Source organism: Polypterus senegalus, chromosome 4 (genome assembly GCF_016835505.1).
Source record: "Polypterus senegalus isolate Bchr_013 chromosome 4, ASM1683550v1, whole genome shotgun sequence".
In the NCBI taxonomy this organism is placed as follows: Eukaryota; Metazoa; Chordata; class Cladistia; order Polypteriformes; family Polypteridae; genus Polypterus; species Polypterus senegalus.
In genome coordinates this window covers 117,404,784-117,417,345 of record NC_053157.1, presented here as the reverse complement: position 1 = coordinate 117,417,345, position 12,562 = coordinate 117,404,784, and positions in this window count along the sequence as shown.

Here is a 12,562-nt window from a genome sequence, read left to right as displayed (position 1 = left end):
CTTATTGTTTAGCTGCCTTCTCAATTATATAATGCATGTTTTCTTGCGCTTTTTGAGGTCTTCCTGGTTTTCTATGTACTGCATGATTACGTGGGAGGCGTGATGATGTCACGAAACTCCGCCCCACGGCGTTGACGCTCATCTCCATTACAGTAAATGGAGAAAAACTGCTTCCAGTTATGACCATTACGCGTAGAATTTCGATATAAAACCTGCCCAACTTTTGTAAGGAAGCTGTAAGGAATGAACCTGCCAAATTTCAGCCTTCCACCCACACGGGAAGTTGGAGAATTAGTGATGAGTCAGTGAGTGAGTGAGTGAGTGAGTGAGGGCTTTGCCTTTTATTAGTGTATATATATATATATATATATATATATATATATATATATATGTATATGTATATATGTATATATATATGTATGTATATGTATATATATATATAATGTATATACAGTATATATATAGCACTGACCCCTATGGAACACCACTGTTAACATCAGCCAATTCTGATAAAGTTCCTTGCACCATAAACCTCTGCTTCCTGTGTCTGAACCAATTCTGAATCCATCTACAAACATCAACCTGAACTTACACTTCTTTTAGTTTGATGCACAACCTCTCATGTGGCACCTTATCAAATGCTTTCTGAAAGTCCAGATAAATAATATCATATGCTTCACTTTGATTATATCCTTTTATAGCTTTCTGATAGAATTCCAGCATGTTAGTAAAACATAACCTCCCTCATCTGAACCCATGTTGACTGATCAGTAAAACTCCTATTTTTAATATGTGCTGCTCATTCTTGTCCTTAATTCCCTCCATTAATTTTCCCTGTAATGCATGTTAATCTTACTGGCCTTGATCTGCCCAGTCACCCTTTTTATATAACAAGGTAATATTTACCATTTTCCAGTTCTTCAGAATTTTCCCAGTGTAGAGTGATGTGCTCAAAATACAGTATGTGTCAATGGTTTATACTGCCCTAATTCCAAAAAAAGTTGGGATGCTGTGTAACATGTAAATAAAAACAGAATACATCCATCCATCATCCAACTCGCTATATCCTAACTACAGGGTCACGGGGGTCTGCTGGAGCCAATCCCAGCCAACACAGGGTGCAAGGCAGGAAACAAACCCCGGACAGGGCGCCAGCCCACCGCAGCGCGCACACACACACACACACCAAGCACATGAACTGCAAATCTCATAAACCGATATTTTATTCACAATAGGACACAGAAATCATATCAAATGTTTAAATTGAGAAAATGTTCCATTTTATGAAAACAATAAGTTTATTTTGAATTAAATGGCAGCAACACGTCTCAAAAAATTTTGGACAGGGCCACAGTCTGCATACATCTGGGAACTGAGGAGACTGAGACGTTTCTGGACTTTTGGGAGAGGAATGTTGGATTTTAGCTGCTCTACAGTCTTGGATCTTCTATGTTGTATTTTTCATTTCATGATGCAGCAAATGTTGTCAATTGGTGAAAGGTCTGGACTGCAGGCAGTATTTTCTGGTTTAGCACTGCCTTCCTGACATATGCCAGGGCTTCCCTGAATAAGACATTGTCTGGATGGGAGCATTTGTTGCTCTAAAACCTGTATATACTTTTCAGCTTTGATGGTGTCTTTCTAGATGAGCAAACTGCCAATTCCTTAGCACTCAGTTCAAAAGCAAGCATCTCTGATCTCTGGGGTTGCATTAGTGTCTAATAACAAGCTAGATGATCCCTCTTCTCTTTAGTCTGGAGAATGTAAAGTTCATGTTTTCTAGAAGAAATCTCAAATTTCAATTCTTCTAACAACACAACAATTTACCACTTTGCGTCAGTCTATTTTAAATGAGCTTTGGTCCAGAGAAGACAGTAGTGTTTTTGGATCATGTTCACATATAGGTTCTACTCTGTATGATAGAGCTTTAAACAGGAATTTGTTGATGGCATGGCAAATTGTGCTCACAGACAATGATTTCTAGAAGGCCTTTCAGTGAAAGCCATTTTCTTGAAGCCCTCAGCCCTTGCACTGGTTTCCATGACAGAATCATGCCTGTTTTTAATACTGTGGAGCCTGAGGGCCCAGAGGTCATGGGCATCCAATATTACTTTTTGCCTTTGTCCCTTGCACACAGAAATTTCTCCAGATTCTCGAATCTTTTGATATTAGGTACTGTAGATAATGACATATTCAAAGTCTTCACAATTTTACGTTGAAGAACATTACTCAAATTGTTCCACAGTTTCTACACAAAATTTTTTGCAGATTGTTGAACCTCTGTCCATCTTTACTTCTGAGAGACTCTGCCTCTCTAAGATGCTCTTATTATACCCAATCATGTCACTGACCTGTTGCCAATTAACCTAATTAGTTGCATAATGTTCCTCCAGCTATTTCTTTTTAGTACTGCTTACTTTTCTGGCCTTTTGTTAACCCCATCCCAATGTTTTTGAAAGGTGTTCTGCCATCAAATTTAAAATAAACTAATATTTTTCATAAAATAGTAAATGTCTCACATTTTATATGTTTTCTATATTCTATTGTGAGTAAGCCAGATCTCTGTGATTTGCAAATCATTGTATTTTGTTTTGAATTATATTTTACACAGTGTCCCAACTTATTTGGAATTGGGGTTGTATAAGTACTTGCTAGTACTGGGCTCCTTCCCCATTGGTCCTTTGATCGCAGGCCCTATGCACATTGCGTGAGGTGCTAGTAGGAAACTGTGTCTCTGAGAGCCGCAGAAGCTTTTCTAACAAATGGCTGTAGTACTAGGGTGTTGTACCATGTTAGCCATCATGAATGTAGTGAGACGTCAAGGAAAATGACAACTTTTATTGGCTAACTAAAATGATTGCAATATGCAAGGGGCCTGAGTTGCCTCAGAAGTTTGCATATTGTATGTAATCTTTTTAATGTTAGCCAATAAAAGGTGTCATTTTGCTTGACTTCTCACTAACAAATGTCTCAAATGTTTCAACTTTATTGAGTAGAGGAAGGATTCTTGAAGTAACTCAGCAGTGATTTGAACCTTTCAAATAGCAAATATAATACTATCTTCAGTAAGAGCAGGGATGAAACTGATGAATCATTTTCATATTTTGACTTTATTTTTAATTTGTAAAATAAATCCACAAAATCTATATAAATTCTGTAGTAGTATGAAGCCTACCAAATGATTATCCTGCCAGGATATTACTTCAGTGATCACTTTATATGTTCTGTGGAATGGTAATGTTATAGTGGCTGTACTACCCTATGAACAGTATTGCAAACATAAAGATGTTAAAGGGACCTGGAGTATATGCTTTTAAAATTGTTTTGGCAACCAGTAGCCATAAACAGAATAACAATATGATACTGTGCTTGCAGAGTTTCAATATTTGGGGCACTGATTGCCTGTACCACACAGTGGCTGTCACTTTTGGGTCTGTGTTATACGCCAAGGATTAAAAAAAATGCTTAGTCTAGCATTTAAGATACAATATACAATGTATCTATGCAGAACAATTAAGTATTTTATTAATATTCTGATTATTGTCAACTAATGTACACCTCAAACGAAAATAAAGACACCATGCGGGGTGCAAATCTAGCTGAAGTTTATGGTAAACTTGTATATAACTTTTGTGCATCCCCATCCAAGATGACTGCTACATCTCTGTGATGCTATGCTGGTCTCTCAAAGCATCATGGGGTGCTGGGGAAAAATGTTTGTCTAAGATGGCCACACAGTGAATTTCCTGGAAAATATCTGGTGAACAAGGTAGGGCAAACACTGTAAATCTGCTGTGAAAAAGCTTTGCAGATTTGCAACACTATTTGCAGATTTCACTGTTAATTAATAAATAAATAAAGCTGTTACACTTAACCATGCTTTTAAAAGGTTGGATCATATGCAGACTGAAATCAAGTTGAGTCACGGCTTAGCTGAGACCCTAAATATGTTGGTTCACCTTCAGTAGACTGGCGATGCAGATTTAATGTTCTTAAGCTTCTGCAAATTCTGAACCAAGCAAAGCTTACTTCCCATATTTTAATGGTATTCCTGCTTTTGTTGTCCACGTAAGTAGACAAACCTGTAAATTGGACTTGAGTTGTTTTAGATAATTTGTGTCTCTACACCAGATCACTCAAAGAGCTCTTGTATGAGTATCATGCAAAACTTGATGACCCAGGGAGAAAATATGCTTCCCAAAGTATTTTAAAATTGGCAGCCAAGATTCTCTGAACTAAAGACAATCTTGTTTCTGTATTTATGGAGAGTTTAGCCAAGGCTGCTAAGGATAGAATAAGCAGACACAATTTGGTCAGGAGGCCTGAATGCATAGCGAAATCATCAGCCATTCTTATCTTTTTTGGAATTACCTGACTCTTTCATTTTACTGATCTTTTGAAGCATTCTTACTCATCTGTGTTGTTGTGATCCTACCTTTTCAACTTGTCAAAACAGGGAGCAGGCATCAAAAATTTCAAAACAGAAGTAGCCTAATCAGGTAACATCACTTCAAGTGGCTTAAAATACAGTATGCAGGGTAGAAACGTTTTTATATGTTAGTTTGCTATAACACAAAATTCAAAACATATAGTCATATCTGAGCCAAAAACAACACACAGAGTTACATTTAAAAAAACAACAAAAAGATTTAAAAAAATACTTAAGCCAAGTGACATGTTCCCGGGTTGTTGAAATCTGCTTGACATTTATTTTTTTTTAATTAACGTAGTTTTATTTATTTATTTTTGTTCCTTAGAAACTAGTTATTATTAGGCAGACACTCATCTCAGGTTGTTCAAACCTGTTTAATTCAAAATGGCAGATGGAATGAAAATGCAACATCCCTTACCAAAAAGACTCAAAAGCCTATGCTTTAAAAAAAAAAAAAAAAAGTAAAGGTATTATCAACATTATAAAATATATATACATATATTCAGAACAGTCATGGACTGAACTCTGGCATTAGCAAAATTATTTTACAATCTAGTAAGAATCAACCAAGAACAGACAAATATCCACTCCTAGGTGGAATTAACTGCCGCAGTCCTGTTGGTATAAAAAAATGGATTTTTGCCTTCCGGAACACTAGATAATAAATGTTTCTTTTTTTTTTTTTTTTACCTCTTTTGGTTGTTTTGTCTGCATGACATGCATTGATTATATCATTAAGCGAGTTCTTGAGTGGTACCTTGCTATGGTATAAGTAGTAAAATTACGAACATATACACTGAAAGAGAAAATGAGAGAATGAGATCATATGGGCATAAGCAAATAATGGTGGAGGGAAAATTTATATTTATACAGCAGCAGAAAGGGGAAGAACAAATAGCAAGAGGAAACCCAAGAAAGAGTTTGATGGATTACATCATGAAAGACAGCTAAAATACAGACCCGAGTTACCAACAAAAAGACAGCATTAATAAGAAGAAGATCTGGGACCTCATGCATATCACTGTGCGTAGAATTCACACTAAAACATGGCGACAAACAAAATTGTAAATGTGCATACAGACAAAAAATCCAGATGCATAAATCTGTGCATTCGCCAACTTCCACATTCTTCCGCTACATAAATCCCAGTTACCGTGAAAAATAACACACATGCATGCGCCTGCTGCCACTCCTCAACTCCTCCCAGAATTACGCCTCTTTAAATATGCAAATCAATATAAATAGTCCTTAAGCTCATTGTTCTGTGAACAGGCAATGGCAAAAGCACAGGGGAAATAGAAGAATTTCAGCGAATACCTAGTGGAGGCAAGGAAAAACGTACTATTTGTTTGTTTAAACAAGGTATAAACAACAAAAGGAAGTTGATTGAGTGACATAGAGTGTCAGAGAAACTCGAAAGCTCAAGTTCACAAAGTCGCACAGTGCCCAAAATAAAAAAGAAATTGTCAGATATCAAAGTTGCAGTGAAAAGGCGAGTCATAGCCCACCGTCTGAATATCATATGAAAGCTTATTAGGGTACAAAGAAAAGAAAAACAAAATAGGGACACAGTGAGAAAAAAGCTCGAAATGTCAACTTTAATCTCAAAATTTCCACTTTAATCAAGTAGTTTATTTTGTCATTAAAGTAGAATATCATAAACTTAATCTTTAAATTGTTTAATTTACTAGTTTCTCAAATCCCATCGTAACTAAAGTGGCATATTAAATGCTTTGTTTTGTATGTGTTCTTTTATTTGCTCTAAGTGTGTAAATCACTACGTGCTTCTTAAACAGGCTTTCTCTTCCTCCGACAGGACACAGAATCCATTACATTCAGAATATTATAGCTCTCTGAATAATTAAAATAATGAGATGTATATTTGATATCATTTTCATGATGATAGGAATTAAAGCATGCATTAAACATGGGAACATGGTGGCTCAGTGATAGTGACGAGCTGGCGCCCTCTCCAGAGATTGTTCCTGCCTCCGCAAGATGATTGTTGTGCCGTGCGCGACCTTCGATGAAATAATTTATTGCAGCAGTACTGTCTCTTTCTAACATACTAACCCCCAATTTCCTTCCTTCCTTTTCTTTCTCCAAGTAACAAATTGCCACACAATCAGCTCTGTAATAGATGTTAAGCCATCTGTAAGCTTAGAATGCTGCTTCTTCAAAACTTTTAAGGAACATTGAAATATCTTCGTAGTACATGCTTAATTATTCTATCCATCTATCCTTCCAGTGTCGCCCCAGCAAGAATACAGTGTGAGGCAGAAACAATCCCTGAACGGGGTGCCAGCTCGTTGCTAGAGCTGTGACACCGTGTCCTCACATGTTTAATTATTAACAATATAGATTATTTAAATGATGTTAACATTTTATCTGTATAATGTAATAAACTAATTTTGCTGCATTTCATCTTAAAAATGATATCGTCATCATATGTAAATACGCGCGTTATGAAGTGGCTCAGGTTGTGCAATATTATAACTGTATCACAATTTTACAGTGAGGTAATTGTACTAGTAAGTATAAACAGTTCTACAAGCAACACTTGATGGACTGATTGAGTGCATTTATAGTTCTTGGGATGAGACTGTTTCTGAACCGCGAGGTCCGCACACAAAAGGCTCTGAAGCGTTTGTCGTATGAGAGCAGTTCAAATAGCGCATGGCTAAGGCAGCATATGTTTGATGCTGTATACTGATTATACTGATAATTCTCTTTCTGATCAGCTGCTGTAGAGCTGTGTTTCCACACACAGATACAGTGGGATAAATACTTGAGAGTAAGAATGCTAAAGTAGCTATGGTATTTGGAATAGTTTGGGCATTCCGTGGACCATTATATTGTTACAGGTTAATTACAATCAGATGCCTTAAACTAATAAACAATATGGTTAATTTCAGTATATTTGATAAAGCCACGTCAGGGATGTGGATCTAAAAAAGAAAGGGAAGCCACATTGCAACAAAAGCACTGCTTTGACGCTGGGCGGTGTCAGTTTGCAAAACGAAGCGGAGAACTTGCGTACGCAAATCATTTAGTTGGTGTGAAAATGTGTGTGGCTTTACGCCAAGTTTACGTTTTATACATCGTGATCTGAGCCTGGAAACGGGCTTACCCATTTTTGTGCGTACGAGCCGTTTATACATGAGGCCCTTGGTCCCTAATGGAAAAAGGGGAGTAGGCAGAAGAGGAGGAGATCAAACTTTACTTTAGTGTAAACCAGATTTCCACCTTCTGTCCAAAGGTGCTGACATTTTCTCAGGACCCCTTAACCAGGGAGTAGATTAAAAGTTGAATAATGACTGTTTCAAAGGAAAAAAAATTGATAAAACACTCTAACATGATTATGGACAGTACTAATTTTTCTACATCCAGAGGTGTAATGAGACTACGCTTTTTTCAAGCTCTGTTACTAACAGAAGGTTGAAATTGGAAGTTATTTAAATGAAAATGTTTTAATGAATTTTCTAAAAAGAGAACAGTCTGACCCTCACCATTTCTCAGTAGATTTTTCTTACCCTAAATCATTTTTAATTGTGTTTATTACAGTATGATCACCCATATCTCATACATATGTTGATGAGGTTAGATTTACAAGCACTAGATCTTGACATTTCCACGTCTGAGAATTTTGGCTTCACAAAATACAATAATTCTTTCTTAACAAATGTACTGTTAATGAACTTTCCCTTGAATTTGGATAATGCTTTGTGTAACATCTAGGTTATTTTAAAAATTGTCACTCAAGAAATAAAATAAACAGTCTAGCAATCATAGAAGAAAATTATTATTATTATTTTATTTTTCTGGCCAGTAGGTCAGCCAATAGCAATATGTAAAAACCGACTGCTATTTTATTTTAGATAATTCAAGTATTTTCCTTAAGTTAGCTATGAAATTACCCAAAACTCTGAAACCTTCAAATGGCAATGAGCACATTCTGAATATGAATGTGAGTAGTTGCATATTATGTTGATCGTTTTAGAAAATAGATAGGAAAGTCTCTTAGGAGACTTTTTTTCTTTGAGATTGCTCATCCAGTGGGGTAGACATTTTTGTCATATAGAGCATGTTCTAATTTAAAGCAAAAATACTTGAAAGAGCATGATATCTTATAAGAAAAACAAAATCATCAACATGCCATGGCCATACCTAGGAATACCAGCAGTATTCTGTGTAGCCGACTGAATGGACTACAAGCCAAAGTTCATGCAGAAAAGTAAAAATGCAGAGCAGACAGAAGGTAATGTAGATGATGTCTAGGGAGAGTGGGTAGGCTGTACAGAAAAATCATATGAGAGGTTGAGAGTGGTCAGATGTACAAAGACATAAGAATAAAGATTCTAGCCACTGAGAATGGGAATTGGTTAGTCACACCAAAATGACATGACAGTGCCTGGTTGGGAGAAGTTTTTCAGACTGTACAGAGCCATATTGTTTTTCCTGGGATATTAACTAAAATTTTGGGGTTACAAGTACAAACTCTGAATGCTACACCACCATTGCAACCTGCCCATCATTATTTTTGTAGTATTTAAAGCTGCATAAATCAAAATTTTGCCATACAACGTTTCACTTTTCCCAGGAGTGTGGGACAAAGGGTTGAGTACATGGATGTAAATCCACAAAAGGCTTAAATCTCTTAAACTGGATTATGCCACACTGTCACTGGACTTATTTATTGTGGTTTAGGGGTTCTTTGCAAAAGAATTACAAACTAAATACATTGAAAAGAAATATACAATACAAACATACATTATATAAAATACTGCCTTCTCCGATTTCTCACTTGACAATTCTGGTCATTCTGTCTGCAAATAACAGCACATTATTCTGGAGTGGCCTTAAACAGGTCACTAACTACAAGAAACAAACATCAAACAGTTCTGCTCATCCCTGTCTGGCTAATCGGTTAAATCAATTTATGGTTGCTTTGAAAGACTAGATCTGTGCACTGTTCCTACCTGCTTTAATTATAAAGAAAGCTCATCAGAGAATGTTTTTTATGTCAGGAAACTCACTCTGCCTCAAACAATATTGGTCCAATTCTACACAGCCATCATAGAACCTAGATGAGGTCAGAGTAGACTCTATCTCGGTTCAGGCTAAGCCTGTGAAAAGATTGTAGGCTGTAATTTACCTCACATTTAAGACCTATATTTGTCCAGGGTAAGGAAGCGGGACGTAAATATCAATGCTGATCCAAGTCACCCAGGGCATCACCTATTCCAAAAACCTTCATCCAACAAATGTCTTCTTGAAGTGCAAGCTAAAACAACACATCACCTAAACAGATTTTTTTCTACGTGCAGTTATTCTTACTAATCAGGTCAGAGCTTCTAGTCAGTATATATGTATTCTTGCACAATAGACTACCAGAATATTTTAATCCTATTATCTTTATTTATTTTTTGTATTGCCCTTGTATGATGAATCATAGTTAATTATTTTATATTTTATCTTCTTATATTTATCTTTTTGTATTCTGTGTTGTCCTTGTATGTTGCACCAATACTATAAAGACAAATTTCCAGTTCATATTAGTGTACCTGGCCAATGAAATTAATTCTGATTTTAAATGTAGCAAATTTACAGGTACTAAAATTTGTTAACATATCATTTGTAGTTTCTTTTCATCTTTCCACTTTAAAATTTTCTCAATTAGACAAAGGTAACTCAACTAGTTTATTAAGAAAGCTCAAGGATAGTTTGCAGGTAATTATTTACAGGAGAGTTGCTTTTTTTAACAGGGACCTTTACATAGTTGGAATTGAAAAAAGAATGCATGCTTTTCCCGTTAACTGTTGTAACAGTGTGTGTTGTAATAAAACGAGACAAAGACAGATAAAGGTTTGGGGCAGCCACCCATATAATTTGGTATCCTGGCTGCAAAAGTCGTTTTCAAAGCACTGGCACTGAAGTGCATACAACAGAGTCTAAAACCAGACTGCGGGAGAAGGGAAAAGGGTAGGCTTTTAAAGGGGAAGAGAGGAAGTGAGGTCATAAGGATCGGGCACGTGTTCATTATTCATTGGATCAGGCCCGGAAGTGACATCAGGGGGGCCGGAGCTGGTAAGGTCTGTTTCCATTAGTTCGGTCCCAGAAGTGAAGTCAAGAGAGCTAGGTGGAGCCTCCCGGGTTTGGTCTACAGGGAAGTGAGAAAAAGAGTTAGTGCACTCTGCCACATCCCGGCATGCCTCAGAACTGCCTTCACTCGAGCCCTTTAGCTGCCTCCCATGCGCGCGTGCGTGACAGTGTATATATGTGTTAGAAGGCTAATACATTAAATAATTTAGTCTTCTATTTCTCTTACTCTTTATTAATATTAATACAAGTCAATATTGAATTCCCAAAAAATAAGAGGTATTTCACCTAGTTCCAAGATGTGATATGCAGAACCATGTAATAAACATGATGATGCACCCTGAAAGCCTGAATATCAAAAATAATGAAAGGTTCTTAATTTTTTTTTTTTCTGGCTTTGTGAGAACAGATTGATAGGTGAGACTAGAAGGGGGCTATCTGTGAGCGTTTCGCAGACTGGATAGGACGAGAAGAGTGTGACAGCTGGCTGGGCGGGGCTTGATGTTTGACTGGCAGCAACTTACTGGCAAGGAAGAAGAGTGCATTTTAAAAATGTAATGAATGTAATAAATTTGTCCTGTAAAAGGTATACATGTGTTTTTTAGGGATTTTACTTTTTTTTATATAAATGTCAAGGAACATTTTTGGCTTCTTGTTTTTAGTCTTCACAGCTTCGGGAAATTATTATTGATTTTGTTATTATTTTCATTCTACTGTGATGCTGTTTAGTTTTGTTGATGGGTGTTTCTAAGTTAGAAGTCTAGTTGGGTGGATGCTGCACCTGGATGCCGGATGGGGGTGGTGTGTGATTCTGAATGTCACAGTATCTGAAATAATTGACACAACCTCTAAAATATTGCAGGTTTCTTTCTGAAACTGACTTTGTGTATGTGATTAATTTCTTAGTCAATTATCCTTCATTCTTCATCTTCTAAGCCTTTAGATGGTATATAAATTAGGACAGTTTAAAAAATATGGTGAAGACTTTAGGAAATTATCAGATTTGAATTCCATGACAGTGTTATTGCTTGCATGTATAGGGCATTATCTCAAGGAGATAAAGAGTGTAACTGGTAATAGGTCATTGCTGATATTGTGACAGTTTTCAGATTAGGAACAGCATAAATCAGCTGCATCATCTTCATCTTAGTATCCATTTTAGAGGCATTTCCTTTTACTTATCAAAATGGGAAATTCACTCACCTTGTTAGATTCTTAGAGTACAATGTTGCTGTGTATTATTATTATTCATTAAACAAGGCTGTTCTTTGGATGAATTTGTAGCAGTGCTATTGACAGGAGTTCAGTTCCCAAAAAGAGTACACAGGGGCTGACGGGAGATTGATGCGAACATTAAATGGAGCAAACATTTAGAAGGAGCTGCAAGTATCTCAGTCAATATATGGCATAGAAAAGTGGATTTTCCATGAGTTGCTGATGTGGTTTTTCTTTGCATACATATCATGTTTAATGTGATTTGTGTATTTAAGATTTGCATACCCTAACTGAAAACATTTTTCTTCTTCTGTGACTATCCCCATTTTTATATGTGGTCGCTATTTTTTTTTTTTATGAATAGACTTCAAAATGCCTTTCCTGACGGCAACCCTCCCTATTTATCCAGGCTTGGGTCCAGCTGCAAAACAGAGGCTGGGTTTAACTGATAACATTCTCCATATCTTACTTATTCCATATTTTACAGTACCAGAGTAAGATTTCTGTGATCAGCCATTGGGAAATCAGCGCCCCAAGAATGGCTGTCACAGGGTATGTCACATATTGCTAATGTAAAAATGGTATGATTTGCCTGAAGTGTACAAGTGTCAGGTGATTTTTAAATTTTGGAGATTCCACAAGAACATTTTCTAAAACAGCCTCCCTTTAAGTCAGTAGTGTTTTGAAACTGTAGAATCTCCCATAGATTTCCATTTCCTTAAAGTCACCCTTTCCTATCTTGTACTCCTAACATAAATACAAAAAAGAGACATATTATCTCCACAGTGCATTTTTGTAACAGATGAATGTTGGGTT